The sequence below is a fragment of the Eurosta solidaginis genome, chromosome 4, assembly GCF_040869045.1.
Source record: "Eurosta solidaginis isolate ZX-2024a chromosome 4, ASM4086904v1, whole genome shotgun sequence".
Classification (NCBI taxonomy): Eukaryota; Metazoa; Arthropoda; class Insecta; order Diptera; family Tephritidae; genus Eurosta; species Eurosta solidaginis.
Genome location: NC_090322.1, coordinates 98587154 through 98603792, shown reverse-complemented (window position 1 = coordinate 98603792; position 16639 = coordinate 98587154). Strand labels below are relative to the sequence as shown.

The 16639-nt window shown below is 38.2% G+C and overlaps 1 protein-coding gene across 10 annotated transcripts in view; it reads left to right on the top strand.

The window, feature by feature from the left end:
* Nucleotides 1-16639, top strand: part of PGAP1 (GPI inositol-deacylase) — a 1928961-nt gene that overhangs the window by 775278 nt on the left and 1137044 nt on the right. The window lies entirely within an intron of this gene.

The window sequence follows — 16639 nt, the reverse complement described above, 5'->3', positions numbered from 1 at the left end:
AGACCCCGCATGCATCTTAGCATCCTATTGTAAGCATACCGTACCGCGGAGGCTTTCTTCGCTCTCTCTTCCACATGGAGTTTCCACCACAACTTCTACATCCGCACTTAAATTTTTCTATGAGACCCTCTTCGACCTGTTGATTTTATGATTATTGATCCTCAACAAATCTAGATATTCGCTTTCTCAAATTTTGGCAACTTGAACATCCTTTTTGCCTGCCCTTTAAGAAGACTCAACTCCTTACTCCTTCATAGTGACTTTCCTTTCCCCTTAAATCTTTTCAGGGTACAAGCTCTGTTGTACGTAGTTGTCAGCGCCTCCGACAAGAAATTTTTGCGTTTCTCTAACTCCTCTACGGTAGTAATTTCTTTAGGTTGCCCCAGTCTTCCTGATACACATTTATGAAGTTTTGACCAGCTCATTGCTTTTGGGTTTCTAAAGGTTTTCACTTTCTCTACCCTCTTTAGGGGCATTCTGAAGTTGAGGTATGCATTGTTTGAAAAGGATGGCCTGTCAAGGACCCTTCATTCATACCCCGATATACCCTGCTCAGAGCTCAATGTGAAATCAAGCAGATTGCTTGACGTAGGCCCAACGTATGTAGGTACGCTACACCTGTCGGCCACCTATAGACTACTCTGTGGTATATATGTTAGCACGACCCACGCCAAATAGTAAAGCAAGAAGACACTTGTTGCACAAGCTGGTAAACAAAATTCCATAACGAAAGATAACACCACGAAAATAAGTAGGAATGCAGCAAGAGCGCTTAAGCGGTGGGAAATGCATTGTCAGAGAATTAAATCAAGTCATAATATCACGAAAATAAGTAGGAATGCAGCAAGCGATGGGAAGCGCATCGTCAGCGAGTTCACAAAGCAGCAACAGCAGCGCAGTCGGTAAAGCGGCGACCAAATAAGTTGGTTGTAAGAAAAGAATATTTGTAAAAGTTAGTTCTAATTTTGACATCGAGTAATAAAGGAGCCATAGCTCCCAATAAAAACATGTTTTTTCAACTAAATAACTTTTAGTAATTTAACTGGCACCCGAGCAGGGACCAGCGCGAGTGTCGGAAAGTAGTAGTGCCTGAAAACCAAAAAATAAGGCCACGCGAGTGACGTATATAACAAAACGTTAAAAGTGTCCGAAAAATAACAAGTAAGGCCACGCGTCTACAGCGGCACCGGGAAGTGGCATAAGCAGTACGACCTAGGTACCCAAGTACCAGGAGGGAAAAGGACGAACACCGAAGCGGCGAAAACCCCACATCCAGCGTTGGACATGATACTAGCGTAAGATTAGTAATAAGTAAATAATTGGAAACAAAAATAATAATAATAAGTGAAACAAAAAAGAGAAAAGGAAATTATCGTGAAAATTAAATTTAATTGCGCTTTGTGAAACAAAATAAAAATTAACAAGAAATTAGCAAACAAATCCATAAAATATAAGAAACAATTTTATACAGAAATCATTGCGAGAAAGTAAATTGAGTTGCGTTTGTGAAACAAAAAAGAAAAGAAATTATTGTGAAAAGTAAATTTAATAACTTTTTGTAAAACAAAAGAAAAATTAACAAGAAATTAGGAAAAAAATCCATAAAATCTAAGAAAATATTATACAGAAATCATTGTGAAAAGTAAACAGAGTTGTACCTTGTGAAATAAAAGAAGAACTAACAGGAAATTAGCAAACAAATATGAAAATTTTTTTGGAAAATGCCAGGATCCGCGGAGGAACTCGTTGATCAATTGAACCAACTTAGGTTGGAATACGGAACTCCCCATCAGGGAAATCTTCCCGTCGCTAATACGACGGCAATAGAATCAGCAGCTATGGGGGCGTTAGATAGAATGAATAGGACTTCCCTTAATGATTTGCCACCAGACCATAGCGTTACATTAAATGCACAAAATAGAAACGATTTAAACAGGGTACCAGATATGGTAAAATGTTTGAAAGAATTCTCAGGACGACCAGGGGAATTTAGCACTTGGAGAAAGAGTGCCGACAGAATACTAAAAGCATATGAATCTTTGAAAAACACACCTAAATATTTCGCCATATTATAACACAAATCAAAATAATTACTCCAATAATAACAGAAACAATCTACCACCAAAACCACCAGTACCCATGGATGTAGACCAGTCCATACATTCCAGGCAGGTCAACTATCAAAACCGGCCGCAGAATAACCAAAACAATTTCGCGCACCAAATAAAATGCAAAGAACTTTTTACGCCGATACGGGCTACGCTAAACCAGATGAATACTACGTTGATCGTATCCTCACCAAATCTACGAGGATAATCCTGTCTTAAATACTTATGGAAATGAAAATCAACTAGACCACGTACCAAAAAGTAACCTTAATTTAATCACAAACAACAATCCGGCCCTGAACGAGCAGGATTGCACCGAACTAGTGTCACATACTTAAAAATGCATCCCTACTTGACATGACAACGAAGAGCGACTCGAAGCGAAAGGCAGTTAGTTGAGGAGAGTTGACGAAGAACATTCAAACGAATTGGTATCGCGCGGCAGTAATTAATTAATTGAAATATAAAATATTATAAACTTTGTATTTCCTAAACTTTGTAATTCCATTCTTTTGAATTATTAAATATTCATTATATTTTATATAAAAACCCCTGACAAAAAGTGAATGAGTAGAAGACCATTCGGTAAGTTTCTGGCAGTTCAGAAGTGAGACGTGATCTATGCCTGACAGTGAAACGTGAATATTCGTGCGCGAAATTCGAAGCGCCTATAAGGAAAAAAAAAAGGTGTTGCACGTTCATAAGCGAGACACGTAATTTACACCTAAAGAATAAATAAAATAAGAATGGAAAAGTTTAGTGAAATGACAGTGGTAGATTTGCGCCAGCGTTTGCGTGAACTTGGATTATCCACCGCCGGTAACAAAGCGAAGCTGGTTGAAAAGCTCTGTGAGCACCAGTTTAATGAACAATTCGAAAGCGCGTTAAATGAAAGTATTGAACGCCGGTTACGGGTAATAGAAACATCCATAGATAATTCGCTTCGCAAAAGTGTTAATAAAACACCGCCGCTAAGTGCATCGTCACCCTCGCGAAATAATGAAAATCGTAACGAAATTGCATCAGCATCTTCAGAAGATATGGTGGAACGCCACATGCAAGGCTCAGCTTCCAGAACATTCGATGACATATATACAAACTCGCATACAAATGAATTGATTCCCACGAATCAACGGATTATTTCAAATTTTTCAGTGGCGCCGACGATGAGAGCAGGAGATGATTTGACCACGCTATGTCAATCTTCTCACTCTATCGCACCACTGACGTTACCAAATCGTAGAGATATACGAACGGTAGGAACAGAGAGAACAACAGTTGGTTTGTCTCCTCATTCCTTTGCAGCTGTGCAGCAGCCGATATGCTACAGTGGAGAGAATACCGCTGGAGTAAAGTATAATGCGACAAATTTGTATACAATGAATCGTGACGTAGGAGAGCCGACGAGCGCAAGCATTTACAATGCTGCTACAGAAATGCAATTTCAATATGATCGAACAGCAAGAATATGTATGCCAAGTCATACCGCAGATTTTAATGTACAACACATCCCAAATACGATGCGAAGAGTACATTTTGCTGGTATTTCACAACCAAACTACGTAACCACGAACATGCATGTACCAACATGTGTGCAAAATACATACCCATCAACAAATATGTGTTGCGATAGGGGAGAGTATACAACTGAACGAAGAACATGCTCAGATTTTGGGAGCGTACAAAATATCATTGGTATTCTACCAACTTTTGACCCAAGTGTGAAAGAGTTGACATCAGTTCAATTTATTGGAAAAGTAGAACAACTTCGCCAAGCATATGGTTGGAGTGACAAATTATTATTATTTGCAGTGAGTGCAAAAATGAAAGGTTGTGCTAAACTGTGGCTGGACTCTGCTCCAGAAGTGTATACGAATTGGTCGAGATTTGTGAGTGACTTTTTGTTTGAGTTTCCTGCTCAAATAAACGCAGCCGAAATTCATATGAGATTAATGAGTATGCGCCGTGCATTGAGTGAAACTCCAGAGACATTCTACTATCGTGTGTTATCTGTTAGTAGACAGGGTGGGTTAGATGACCAATCGATAATAAAATATGTCCTCAATGGAATAAACGATATTGATATGAAGCGCTCATTTTCGGCAAAAACGTATAATCATGCTAATGAGTTATTGAGAGTAATTGTGAATTACTGCTCAGTTAACACATATTCGTACAAACCAGACTCAGTGTCAAAGTTAGATGTTTCGCGAGAAAAGCATGCACAACAAATGTCAAAAAATAATAACAATAACAAAGAAAGAAAAGAAAATCAAGGCATTGTGTGTTACAATTGTCGCAAGTCAGGGCACATTTCTCGAAATTGCACAGAGCCTCAAAAGCGTAAAAAGTGTACAAAATGCAACAAGTATGGGCATAATGTAGAAAATTGTGAAGCAACACAAAAATCTAAGTGTAACACAATTGAAGAAAACAAAGAAAATTGTAATATGAAAATGGTTAAAATAAACAATATGGTAGTTGAAGCGCTAATAGATTCAGGCAGTGCGCGATCGTTAATTAAAAGAAATTTTGCAAATCGATTTGACAATAATTTGAAAGAAAAATGTTTTGTTCAGTTGAAAGGCTTCGCAGGAGGCGAATATGAATGTTTTGAGTTTATGAAAAGTAATATGATAATTGATGATGTGTGTGTTGATGCGAATCTGTTGATAATCGATGATAATAAACTTGACTATGATGTGCTAGTGGGAAGAGATGTGTTATGCACAAATGGAAATATTTTCGTGATTGATGGACAGGATTGTTGGATGAAATCCAAAGTGAACATAATTGATAACGTGACCGTTGAAAATGAAAACTTAAAGAAAGTGTTGCGAAAATACGAAGGCCGTTTCAATACTCTTGGAAAAGCCAAGTTGCTAAAAATGAATATAAAGCTTGACAGCGATACTCCTATTAATATGAAACCATACCGGTTACCTTTCGCGAAAAGACCAATCTTGGATGAAATAATACAAGACTTATTGGCAAAAGACGTAATTCGTATATCTGATTCCGCGTATGCTGCGCCGGTAGTTCTCGTGGAGAAAAAAGATAATAAGCATAGATTGTGTGTTGACTTTAGACAACTGAACCGCGTTACTGTGAAACAACCATTTCCAATGCCGGTAATGGACGAATTATTTGCATCGCTTGCAGGTAATGAGTACTATACAACATTAGACTTTAATATGGGTTACCACCAAATCGAATTGGAAGGAAGTGCTAAACAACACACCGCGTTCGTGACTAATAATGGACACTATGAATATAACCGTATGCCATTCGGGTTAGTTAATGCACCGTCGGTATTTCAAAGCATGATGAATAAGATCGTGGATAAAATGAAACCCTATCGAGTGATTGCGTATTTAGACGATGTTATAATTCCGAGCCGTACTATCGATGACGGGCTAAAAATATTGCAGAAGTTTTTGAGTCTGTTAGAGGAATATGATTTAACACTACGCTACAGTAAATGCAAATTTTTGGTGAAAGAAATAAACTTTTTGGGGCACAAAATTACTTGTGATGGTGTTACACCTGGTGAATGCAAGGTAAATGCTATAAAACATTTTAAAAAACCAAATTCTGTAACTGAAATAAGACGTTTTCTGGGTTTAACCGGATTCTTCCGGAAGTTCGTAAAAGACTATGCAATTATAGCACGTCCGTTGACTGACCTTACAAGAAAAGAAGCAATAAAGAATTTTTGCTGGGGAGAAAGCCAAGATAAAGCATTTGATGCGCTTGTTGTCGCATTATGTAGTGAACCCGTATTGACTTTATATGATTTTAATGCAATGCATGAGGTCCATACTGATGCTAGTAGTATAGGGCTAGCTGCAGTATTATTATAATCAAACGACGACGGTAAAACATGGAAAGTAGTTATGTATTATAGTCGACGATGTACAACAGTAGAGTCACACTACCATGCCTATGAGTTAGAAGTGCTGGCAGTGGTTGAAGCTCTTGCCAGGTTTAGGGTATATATTCTCGGCAAGCATTTCAGAGTGGTAACTGATTGTTCAGCCATCAGTAGTATACGTTCAAAAACTCAACTTATTCCGAAAATCGCACGTTGGTGGATGCGAATAACAGAATACGATTTCGATTGCGTGCACAGACCAGGGGTGCGCATGGGACATGTGGATGCGCTCAGCAGATCACCAGCTGAAACTGTTAATATTGCTGATAGTGTAGACGTGTTGATTTTAGCTGAAGGTTCTGATGATTGGCTGTTGACTATGCAGCTGCAGGACAAAAATATTCGCGAGATAATTGATATTATACAAGGCAAGGTTGAATCAAAGCAAGCAACTCAATTTAAAAATGAATATCGAATACAGAATAATAGACTCTACAAAATAATCAATGGAAAACTTCTATACGTTGTACCAAAAGCAGTACGATGGAGAATTGTAAAATACTGTCACGATGACATGGGACATTTCGCTGTGGAGAAAAGTTTGCAACGCATATACGAGCATTTCTGGTTTCCGAAAGCTAGAAAGTACGTGAAAGACTATATTTCTGCATGCATTGAATGCTGCTACAATAAAGGTAAGGGTGGTAAGCCAGAAGGTGAGCTACACATAAGTGAGGTGGAACCTATACCATTTCGCACGCTTCACATAGACCATCTAGGTCCATTTATCCGAAGGAAAAGAGGTAATACGTATGTAGTAGTAATAAGCGACGCATTTACAAAGTATGTTGTGGCGAAGCCTGTACGCAGCACAAAAACGCAACCTGTGTTGCAAGCACTAAATGATTTGACATCCTATTTTGGGTTACCGTACCGTATAATCAGCGATCGAGGCACCGCTTATTCCTCGAAACAGTTCGAAGATTTTTGTAACCGAAACGATATATCTCACATTAAAACCGCAGTTAGGACTCCGCGTGCAAATGGGCAGGTGGAGCGGGCTAACAAAATCATTCTAGACTTTCTACGTACAGCAGGATCTAAAGCAACTCAATGGGACGAGGAGCTAAGAAATTTACAATGGAGTGTAAACTCTCAACGAAACTCTAGCACTGGTTTCAGCCCAAACGAATTAATCTATGATTTCAAATTACGTGACATCATTCGTAATAAACTTTTGGCAGCAGTAATTGAAGATTCTGAAAAACACAGCATAACCGAAAAGCGTGAAAAGGCCGCTGAATGTATACAACAACACCGAGAGAAGTGGAAGCAGCGTTTCGATTCAAAACATCGCAAGCCTGTCGTATATCAGGTAAACGATCTGGTAGTAATTGAGAACGATCTTCAAGCAACAGGGGAATCACGTAAACTCAACGTACGTTATAAAGGTCCATACGTGGTAACAAAAGTATTGGGTAACGATCGCTATTTGATTGAAGACATCGATGGTATGCAACATAGACAAAAGCGTTTCTGTTCAGTGTATACAACAGAAAAAATGAAACCGTGGTGTACACTACCACCAGACTTGGATGAAGATGATTCCGACGAAGATGAAGTCAGTGACATCGGGACGATGCCAATGTCAGGATTGGCCGAATTGTCACATACTTAAAAATGCATCCCTACTTGACATGACAACGAAGAGCGACTCGAAGCGAAAGGCAGTTAGTTGAGGAGAGTTGACGAAGAACATTCAAACGAATTGGTATCGCGCGGCAGTAATTAATTAATTGAAATATAAAATATTATAAACTTTGTATTTCCTAAACTTTGTAATTCCATTCTTTTGAATTATTAAATATTCATTATATTTTATATAAAAACCCCTGACAAAAAGTGAATGAGTAGAAGACCATTCGGTAAGTTTCTGGCACTAGATACTATTCATTTTTTAGACTAACTCCATCTTCACTCCCCTATTACGAGTTCATTGCTAGGAGCGGAGATGGAACCGGAGAACCGGCTCGAATAAAAATTACATACAATCCTCCAGGATAAGAAATCCGATTCCTAAAGTTAACTCTGTCGCTGGAGACATAGAGATCACTCACCACACGTACGGGGATATTTTCGGACACGGCATAGGCAAAATTAAATTTTTCATTTTACCAACATTAAACTCCTTTCATGGAATAATAGGTAACGACACGCCCAAACAACTGCAAGCAACAATCCACACTGATAAAAATATGATGACAATTTTCGAAAATATAGTTGTCCCTCTAAAACAAAGGGTGTCACAAGAAAAACTACCCTATATATATAAAACCAACTTATACTACTTTAGTGAAGGGCGAAATCCGCACTACCAGCGACACACCCGTATATTCCGTATCCAATGGCGCTTAAAGAAGAAATAGAAAGGCAAATAGAGGAACTCCTAGATAACGGGATAATTAGGAGATAAAAATCCCCCTATAACTCACCAGTCTGGATAGTCGACAAAAAGTTGGACGCCTCTGGTAAAAAGAAATACCGGATGGTGATCTACTATCGAAAGCTCAATTCAGTTACAACCCCCGATAAGTACCCCATACCAGAAATAAATGAGGTTCTTGCAAACCTCGGAAACAATTCACTATTTACCGTTGTTGATCTTAAAAGCGGATTTCATCAGATACCACTCCGTGAGTCCGATATCGAGAAAAAGGCATTTTCCGTGAACAACGGAAAGTACGAATTTCTCCGATTGCCATTTGGGCTTAAGAATGCCCCTCCACATTTCAACGAGCACTGGATGATATCCTCCGGCAACATATCGGTGTAAGATGTTACGTCTACATCGATGATGTAATAATGTTTGGGAAAAACGAAGAGGAGCACTTAAAAAATATTGAATTAGTGTTCAGAACCCTAGAGAGAGCAAACATGAAAATACAGCTAGACATGTGTGAGTTTGCTAAACAGGAAGTAGAATTCCTGGGGTACGTTGTTACTCCGGAAGGAATAAAAACAAACCAAAAAAAGTAGAAGCCATAGTTAATAGGCCTCCTCCTAAAAATCTTAAGGAACTTCGTTCGTTCCTTAGCATGTCAGGCTATTATAGAAGATTTATTCAGGACTTTGCCACTTACGGCCATTTTGCGAGGCGAATTTGGAAATATTTCCAAAAACGCATCAAGGAAGCAATTCATTACCCTAGATCAGGAAGCATTAAATGCAATCGACAAAATAAAAAACACCCTTACTTCATCGGACATCGTTCTGTCGCATCCGAATTTTGAAAAGGACTTCGAACTGACCATCCGAATTCGCAATAGGCACCGTACTATCACAAAATAAAAAACCCATAACATACATATCTAGGACCCTCAACAAAACCAAAGAATCTTATGCAACCAATGAGAAGGAGATGCTGGCCATTATATGGACCTCAAGCTCCTTAAGGAACTACTTGTACGGGTCAAGAAAAGTAAATATATTTACCGACCACCAACCGCTTACATATGCTTTAAGTACAAGGAATACGAATAGCAAAATGAAACGATGGAAAGCGATCCTGGAGGAATATAATTACGAACTGAAGTATAAACCAGGGTACTCCAACGTGGTCGCAGGCGCCTTATCAAGGATACCTCCCCAAATAAATTCCCTCACTCCCACAATCCACAGTGACGAGAGCTCAAGCCATAACCTCATACCATGTACAGAGGCCCCAATAAACGTTTTTAAAAATCAAATATTTTTCAAGCGGGACGAAACGTCTTCATATCCATTTAAAACAATATTTCCAACAATGCATCGTCACATAATTACAGAACCCCAATATGAAGATCAAATTCTCACTACGCACCTAAAACGATACCTTAACCCCTCAGTCATCAACGGAATCAACACAGATGAAAGGATAATGGGCATGATCAAAAACATCTATCCACTACATTTTAGTAACTATAAGATACGCTATACTCAAAAATTAGTTGACGACATCACCAACGAACAGAACCAGGAAAACATCATTTTAGACATCCATAAACGTGCACACAGAAATGCAGTTGAAAACAAAGTACAGATTCTGGGAAATAGCACACAGAAATGCTGTTGAAAACAAAGTACAGATTCTGGGAAATAGCTTTTTCCCAGAATCTGTACTTTGTTTTCAACTGCATTTCTGTGTGCACGTTTATGGATGTCTAAAATGATGTTTTCCTGGTTCTGTTCGTTGGTGATGTCGTCAACTAATTTTTGAGTATAGCGTATCTTATAGTTACTAAAATGTAGTGGATAGATGTTTTTGATCATGCCCATTATCCTTTCATCTGTGTTGATTCCGTTGATGACTGAGGGGTTAAGGTATCGTTTTAGGTGCGTAGTGAGAATTTGATCTTCATATTGGGGTTCTGTAATTATGTGACGATGCATTGTTGGAAATATTGTTTTAAATGGATATGAAGACGTTTCGTCCCGCTTGAAAAATATTTGATTTTTAAAAACGTTTATTGGGGCCTCTGTACATGGTATGAGGTTATGGCTTGAGCTCTCGTCACTGTGGATTGTGGGAGTGAGGGAATTTATTTGGGGAGGTATCCTTGATAAGGCGTCTGCGACCACGTTGGAGTACCCTGGTTTATACTTCAGTTCGTAATTATATTCCTCCAGGATTGCTTTCCATCGTTTAATTTTGCTATTCGTATTCCTTGTACTTAAAGCGTATGTAAGCGGTTGGTGGTCGGTAAATATATTTACTTTTCTTGACCCGTACAAGTAGTTCCTTAAGGAGCTTGAGGTCCATATAATGGCCAGCATCTCCTTCTCATTGGTTGCATAAGATTCTTTGGTTTTGTTGAGGGTCCTAGATATGTATGTTATGGATTTTTTATTTTGTGATAGTACGGTGCCTATTGCGAATTCGGATGGTCAGTTCGAAGTCCTTTTCAAAATTCGGATGCGACAGAACGATGTCCGATGAAGTAAGGGTGTTTTTTATTTTGTCGATTGCATTTAATGCTTCCTGATCTAGGGTAATGAATTGCTTCCTTGATGCGTTTTTGGAAATATTTCCAAATTCGCCTCGCAAAATGGCCGTAAGTGGCAAAGTCCTGAATAAATCTTCTATAATAGCCTGACATGCTAAGGAACGAACGAAGTTCCTTAAGATTTTTAGGAGGAGGCCTATTAACTATGGCTTCTACTTTTTTTGGTTTGTTTTTATTCCTTCCGGAGTAACAACGTACCCCAGGAATTCTACTTCCTGTTTAGCAAACTCACACATGTCTAGCTGTATTTTCATGTTTGCTCTCTCTAGGGTTCTGAACACTAATTCAATATTTTTTAAGTGCTCCTCTTCGTTTTTCCCAAACATTATTACATCATCGATGTAGACGTAACATCTTACACCGATATGTTGCCGGAGGATATCATCCAGTGCTCGTTGAAATGTGGAGGGGCATTCTTAAGCCCAAATGGCAATCGGAGAAATTCGTACTTTCCGTTGTTCACGGAAAATGCCTTTTTCTCGATATCGGACTCACGGAGTGGTATCTGATGAAATCCGCTTTTAAGATCAACAACGGTAAATAGTGAATTGTTTCCGAGGTTTGCAAGAACCTCATTTATTTCTGGTATGGGGTACTTATCGGGGGTTGTAACTGAATTGAGCTTTCGATAGTAGATCACCATCCGGTATTTCTTTTTACCAGAGGCGTCCAACTTTTTGTCGACTATCCAGACTGGTGAGTTATAGGGGGATTTTTATCTCCTAATTATCCCGTTATCTAGGAGTTCCTCTATTTGCCTTTCTATTTCTTCTTTAAGCGCCATTGGATACGGAATATACGGGTGTGTCGCTGGTAGTGCGGATTTCGCCCTTCACTAAAGTAGTATAAGTTGGTTTTATATATATAGGGTAGTTTTTCTTGTGACACCCTTTGTTTTAGAGGGACAACTATATTTTCGAAAATTGTCATCATATTTTTATCAGTGTGGATTGTTGCTTGCAGTTGTTTGGGCGTGTCGTTACCTATTATTCCATGAAAGGAGTTTAATGTTGGTAAAATGAAAATTTTAATTTTGCCTATGCCGTGTCCGAAAATATCCCCGTACGTGTGGTGAGTGATCTCTATGTCTCCAGCGACAGAGTTAACTTTAGGAATCGGATTTCTTATCCTGGAGGATTGTATGTAATTTTTATTCGAGCCGGTTCTCCGGTTCCATCTCCGCTCCTAGCAATGAACTCGTAATAGGGGAGTGAAGATGGAGTTAGTCTAAAAAATGAATAGTATCTAGTTCGGTGCAATCCTGCTCGTTCAGGGCCGGATTGTTGTTTGTGATTAAATTAAGGTTACTTTTTGGTACGTGGTCTAGTTGATTTTCATTTCCATAAGTATTTAGGACAGGATTATCCTCGTAGATTTGGTGAGGATCTGCTTGATCGTAGTATTCATCTGGTTTAGCGTAGCCCGTATCGGCGTAAAAAGTTCTTTGCATTTTATTTGGTGCGCGAAATTGTTTTGGTTATTCTGCGGCCGGTTTTGATAGTTGACCTGCCTGGAATGTATGGACTGGTCTACATCCATGGGTACTGGTGGTTTTGGTGGTAGATTGTTTCTGTTATTATTGGAGTAATTATTTTGATTTGTGTTATAATATGGCGAAATATTTAGGTGTGTTTTTCAAAGATTCATATGCTTTTAGTATTCTGTCGGCACCCTTTCTCCAAGTGCTAAATTCCCCTGGTCGTCCTGAGAATTCTTTCAAACATTTTACCATATCTGGTACCCTGTTTAAATCGTTTCTATTTTGTGCATTTAATGTAACGCTATGGTCTGGTGGCAAATCATTAAGGGAAGTCCTATTCATTCTATCTAACGCCCCCATAGCTGCTGATTCTATTGCCGTCGTATTAGCGACGGGAAGATTTCCCTGATGGGGAGTTCCGTATTCCAACCTAAGTTGGTTCAATTGATCAACGAGTTCCTCCGCGGATCCTGGCATTTTCCAAAAAAAATTTTCATATTTGTTTGCTAATTTCCTGTTAGTTCTTCTTTTATTTCACAAGGTACAACTCTGTTTACTTTTCACAATGATTTCTGTATAATATTTTCTTAGATTTTATGGATTTTTTTCCTAATTTCTTGTTAATTTTTCTTTTGTTTTACAAAAAGTTATTAAATTTACTTTTCACAATAATTTCTTTTCTTTTTTGTTTCACAAACGCAACTCAATTTACTTTCTCGCAATGATTTCTGTATAAAATTGTTTCTTATATTTTATGGATTTGTTTGCTAATTTCTTGTTAATTTTTCTTTTGTTTCACAAAGCGCAATTAAATTTAATTTTCACGATAATTTCCTTTTCTCTTTTTTGTTTCACTTATTATTATTATTTTTGTTTCCAATTATTTACTTATTACTAATCTTACGCTAGTATCATGTCCAACGCTGGATGTGGGGTTTTCGCCGCTTCGGTGTTCGTCCTTTTCCCTCCTGGTACTTGGGTACCTAGGTCGTACTGCTTATGCCACTTCCCGGTGCCGCTGTAGACGCGTGGCCTTACTTGTTATTTTTCGGACACTTTTAACGTTTTGTTATATACGTCACTCGCGTGGCCTTATTTTTTGGTTTTCAGGCACTACTACTTTCCGACACTCGCGCTGGTCCCTGCTCGGGTGCCAGTTAAATTACTAAAAGTTATTTAGTTGAAAAAACATGTTTTTATTGGGAGCTATGGCTCCTTTATTACTCGATGTCAAAATTAGAACTAACTTTTACAAATATTCTTTTCTTACAACCAACTTATTTGGTCGCCGCTTTACCGACTGCGCTGCTGTTGCTGCTTTGTGAACTCGCTGACGATGCGCTTCCCATCGCTTGCTGCATTCCTACTTATTTTCGTGATATTATGACTTGATTTAATTCTCTGACAATGCATTTCCCACCGCTTAAGCGCTCTTGCTGCATTCCTACTTATTTTCGTGGTGTTATCTTTCGTTATGGAATTTTGTTTACCAGCTTGTGCAACAAGTGTCTTCTTGCTTTACTATTTGGCGTGGGTCGTGCTAACATATATACCACAGAGTAGTCTATAGGTGGCCGACAGGTGTAGCGTACCTACATACGTTGGGCCTACGTCAAGCAATCTGCTTGATTTCACATTGAGCTCTGAGCAGGGTATATCGGGGTATGAATGAAGGGTCCTTGACAGGCCATCCTTTTCAAACAATGCATACCTCAACTTCAGAATGCCCCTAAAGAGGGTAGAGAAAGTGAAAACCTTTAGAAACCCAAAAGCAATGAGTTGGTCAAAACTTCATAAATGTGTATCAGGAAGACTGGTGCAACCTAAAGAAATTACTACCGTAGAGGAGTTAGAGAAACGCAAACATTTCTTGTCGGAGGCGCTGACAACTACGTACAACAGAGCTTGTACCCTGAAAAGATTTAAGGGGAAAGCAAAGTCACTATGAAGGAGTAAAGAGTTGAGTCTTCTTAAAGGGCAGGCAAAAAGGATGTTCAAGTTGCCAAAATTTGAGAAAGCGAATATCTAGATTTGTTGAGGATCAATAATCATAAAATCAACAGGTCGAAGAGGGTCTCATAGAAAAATTTAAGTGCGGATGTAGAAGTTGTGGTGGAAACTCCATGTGGAGAGAGAGCGAAGAAAGCCTCTGCGGTACGGTATGCTTACAATAGGATGCTAAGATGCATGCGAGGTCTATCACTCAAACTCTCTTATTGGGTATTTACGGCAATTTACTATAAGGTTTTTGTTTGGTGGACAGCCACACAAAAAAAGTACATACGGGCGCATCTCCGCTAGCTCTCAGTTTTACTAGCCCAAAATTTTAGAAAAAAAAATATTCCATTTTCAAATACTTTCAATCATTTTTCTATGAGTTTTTATAGCTAAAAAACATTCCCAAAGTGGACGAGCTACAGCTATTAATTTCTGTTCTTGATACTGAAACCTGCCACGATTGTGACATTACACGCGTGCCACGGTTGTGACATTTTGACAATAAATTGCTCATTAAAAAATCTAGTATGACTCGCAAGATTTTCCGTAAAATTTTGAGGTTATGTCAGCAAACTTTAAAGAAAAATGGTACAATATACGGTACTTAAAACTACAAAGATACAAGTGCCACGGTTGTGACACGATTTTTTGATACGTTTTCCGTTTTTCCAGTTCTTTAGTGTTTAAAATGGATATTAGTTATTTTAAGACTGCAAACATTAACATGGAAATATGCGGGGACACATGCTGATCAAAATTCACACGCCACAAACCAGTGTGCAATAAAACAGTGCCAACATAACGATTTGAATAAAATTTTTTACTCAAAAGCTCATGGACACTTTTCAAAATCAAATTACAAAGCGAAAACAGAAATGTTATCATTAAAACAACATTTAATATTGCAGATTAAGTGAAGTATTTAATATAATGACAGTTTATTACTCGTGTAATTAAAGATTAAAAAACTTACCACCTAAAATGTTATGAAAAATGCGGTTGTGGACATGCCACGGTTGGGACATTTGTAGGGTATTATGAACTATAACTTCATAAAATTGATTACCAGTCAATAAAATTCAACATGAAACTTTAAAATAAACATAATTTTAACTCAATTGCATAATTTAATTCATAGAAAATGCTTTAATATATTTCATATTTCGAAAAGACGCAAAACTGTAAGCTCGCGGAGAATCACCCATATACCAAAAACATGAGCCGGTATGCAGTCATTAATACTTATAACGGGAGCCCTAAAAACTACCCCAGGAAGGCTTTAGGCCTCGGGGCAGCTTCAGTTGAGCCACAGCAGTATAGGGCCATTTAATATCGGGCAAACGGAATACATGGTCCCGTGCCTGAGCTTCGAAGAGATCTTTGGGCCACAATTAAGGAGTAGGGTTGGTGCCAAGGTGCAGAAATGGCAGAACATACTATACATGTGTATACGGATGGCATCGGGGTCTGCTGTTCGATGTACGTGTGTATGTAGATCCTACAGGCCGCCAGGATACTGCAGCGTCTTTCAGGCGGAAATTATAGGCGTGAAGAAAGCTATAGAAAAACAATATTTCAGAAAAATCAATTTTCTTCATCAAAGCTCAAATGAATATCAAAAAAGTGTTTCAGAACACCACAGAAAATCTCAACTTTATTTCAGAAAAGCTCAAGTGTATTTCGGAAAAACTCCACTGTATTTCAGATCTTCCTAACATATTCCTGAAAACCTCAAATGTATTTCAGAAAACCCCAAATTTATTTCAGAAGATGTAAAATGTATTTCAGATTTAGTAAAATGTGTTTCAGAAATCTCAGATATTTGATAAAATCCATCAACTGTTACATTTTATTTTAAACAAAAAGTTAACAATATTTAAATAACGACAAAAGCAGCTAATTAATTAAAATTTGAAAAAATCCTATTACATTCGGACTGACATGTCACGTTATCCCGAATCATCTAAGACAAGTAGTTGAGTGCTGTATAGCGCGAGCATAATAAGGTGTTGCAGGTCTTGACTTTTCTTCTCCGAATAACATCTTATACACATACTATAAACGCCTTTAATTACTCATAGTTAATTCATGTTAGGAAGCCTCATATACGTCTTTACGAATGATTTTATATTTACAA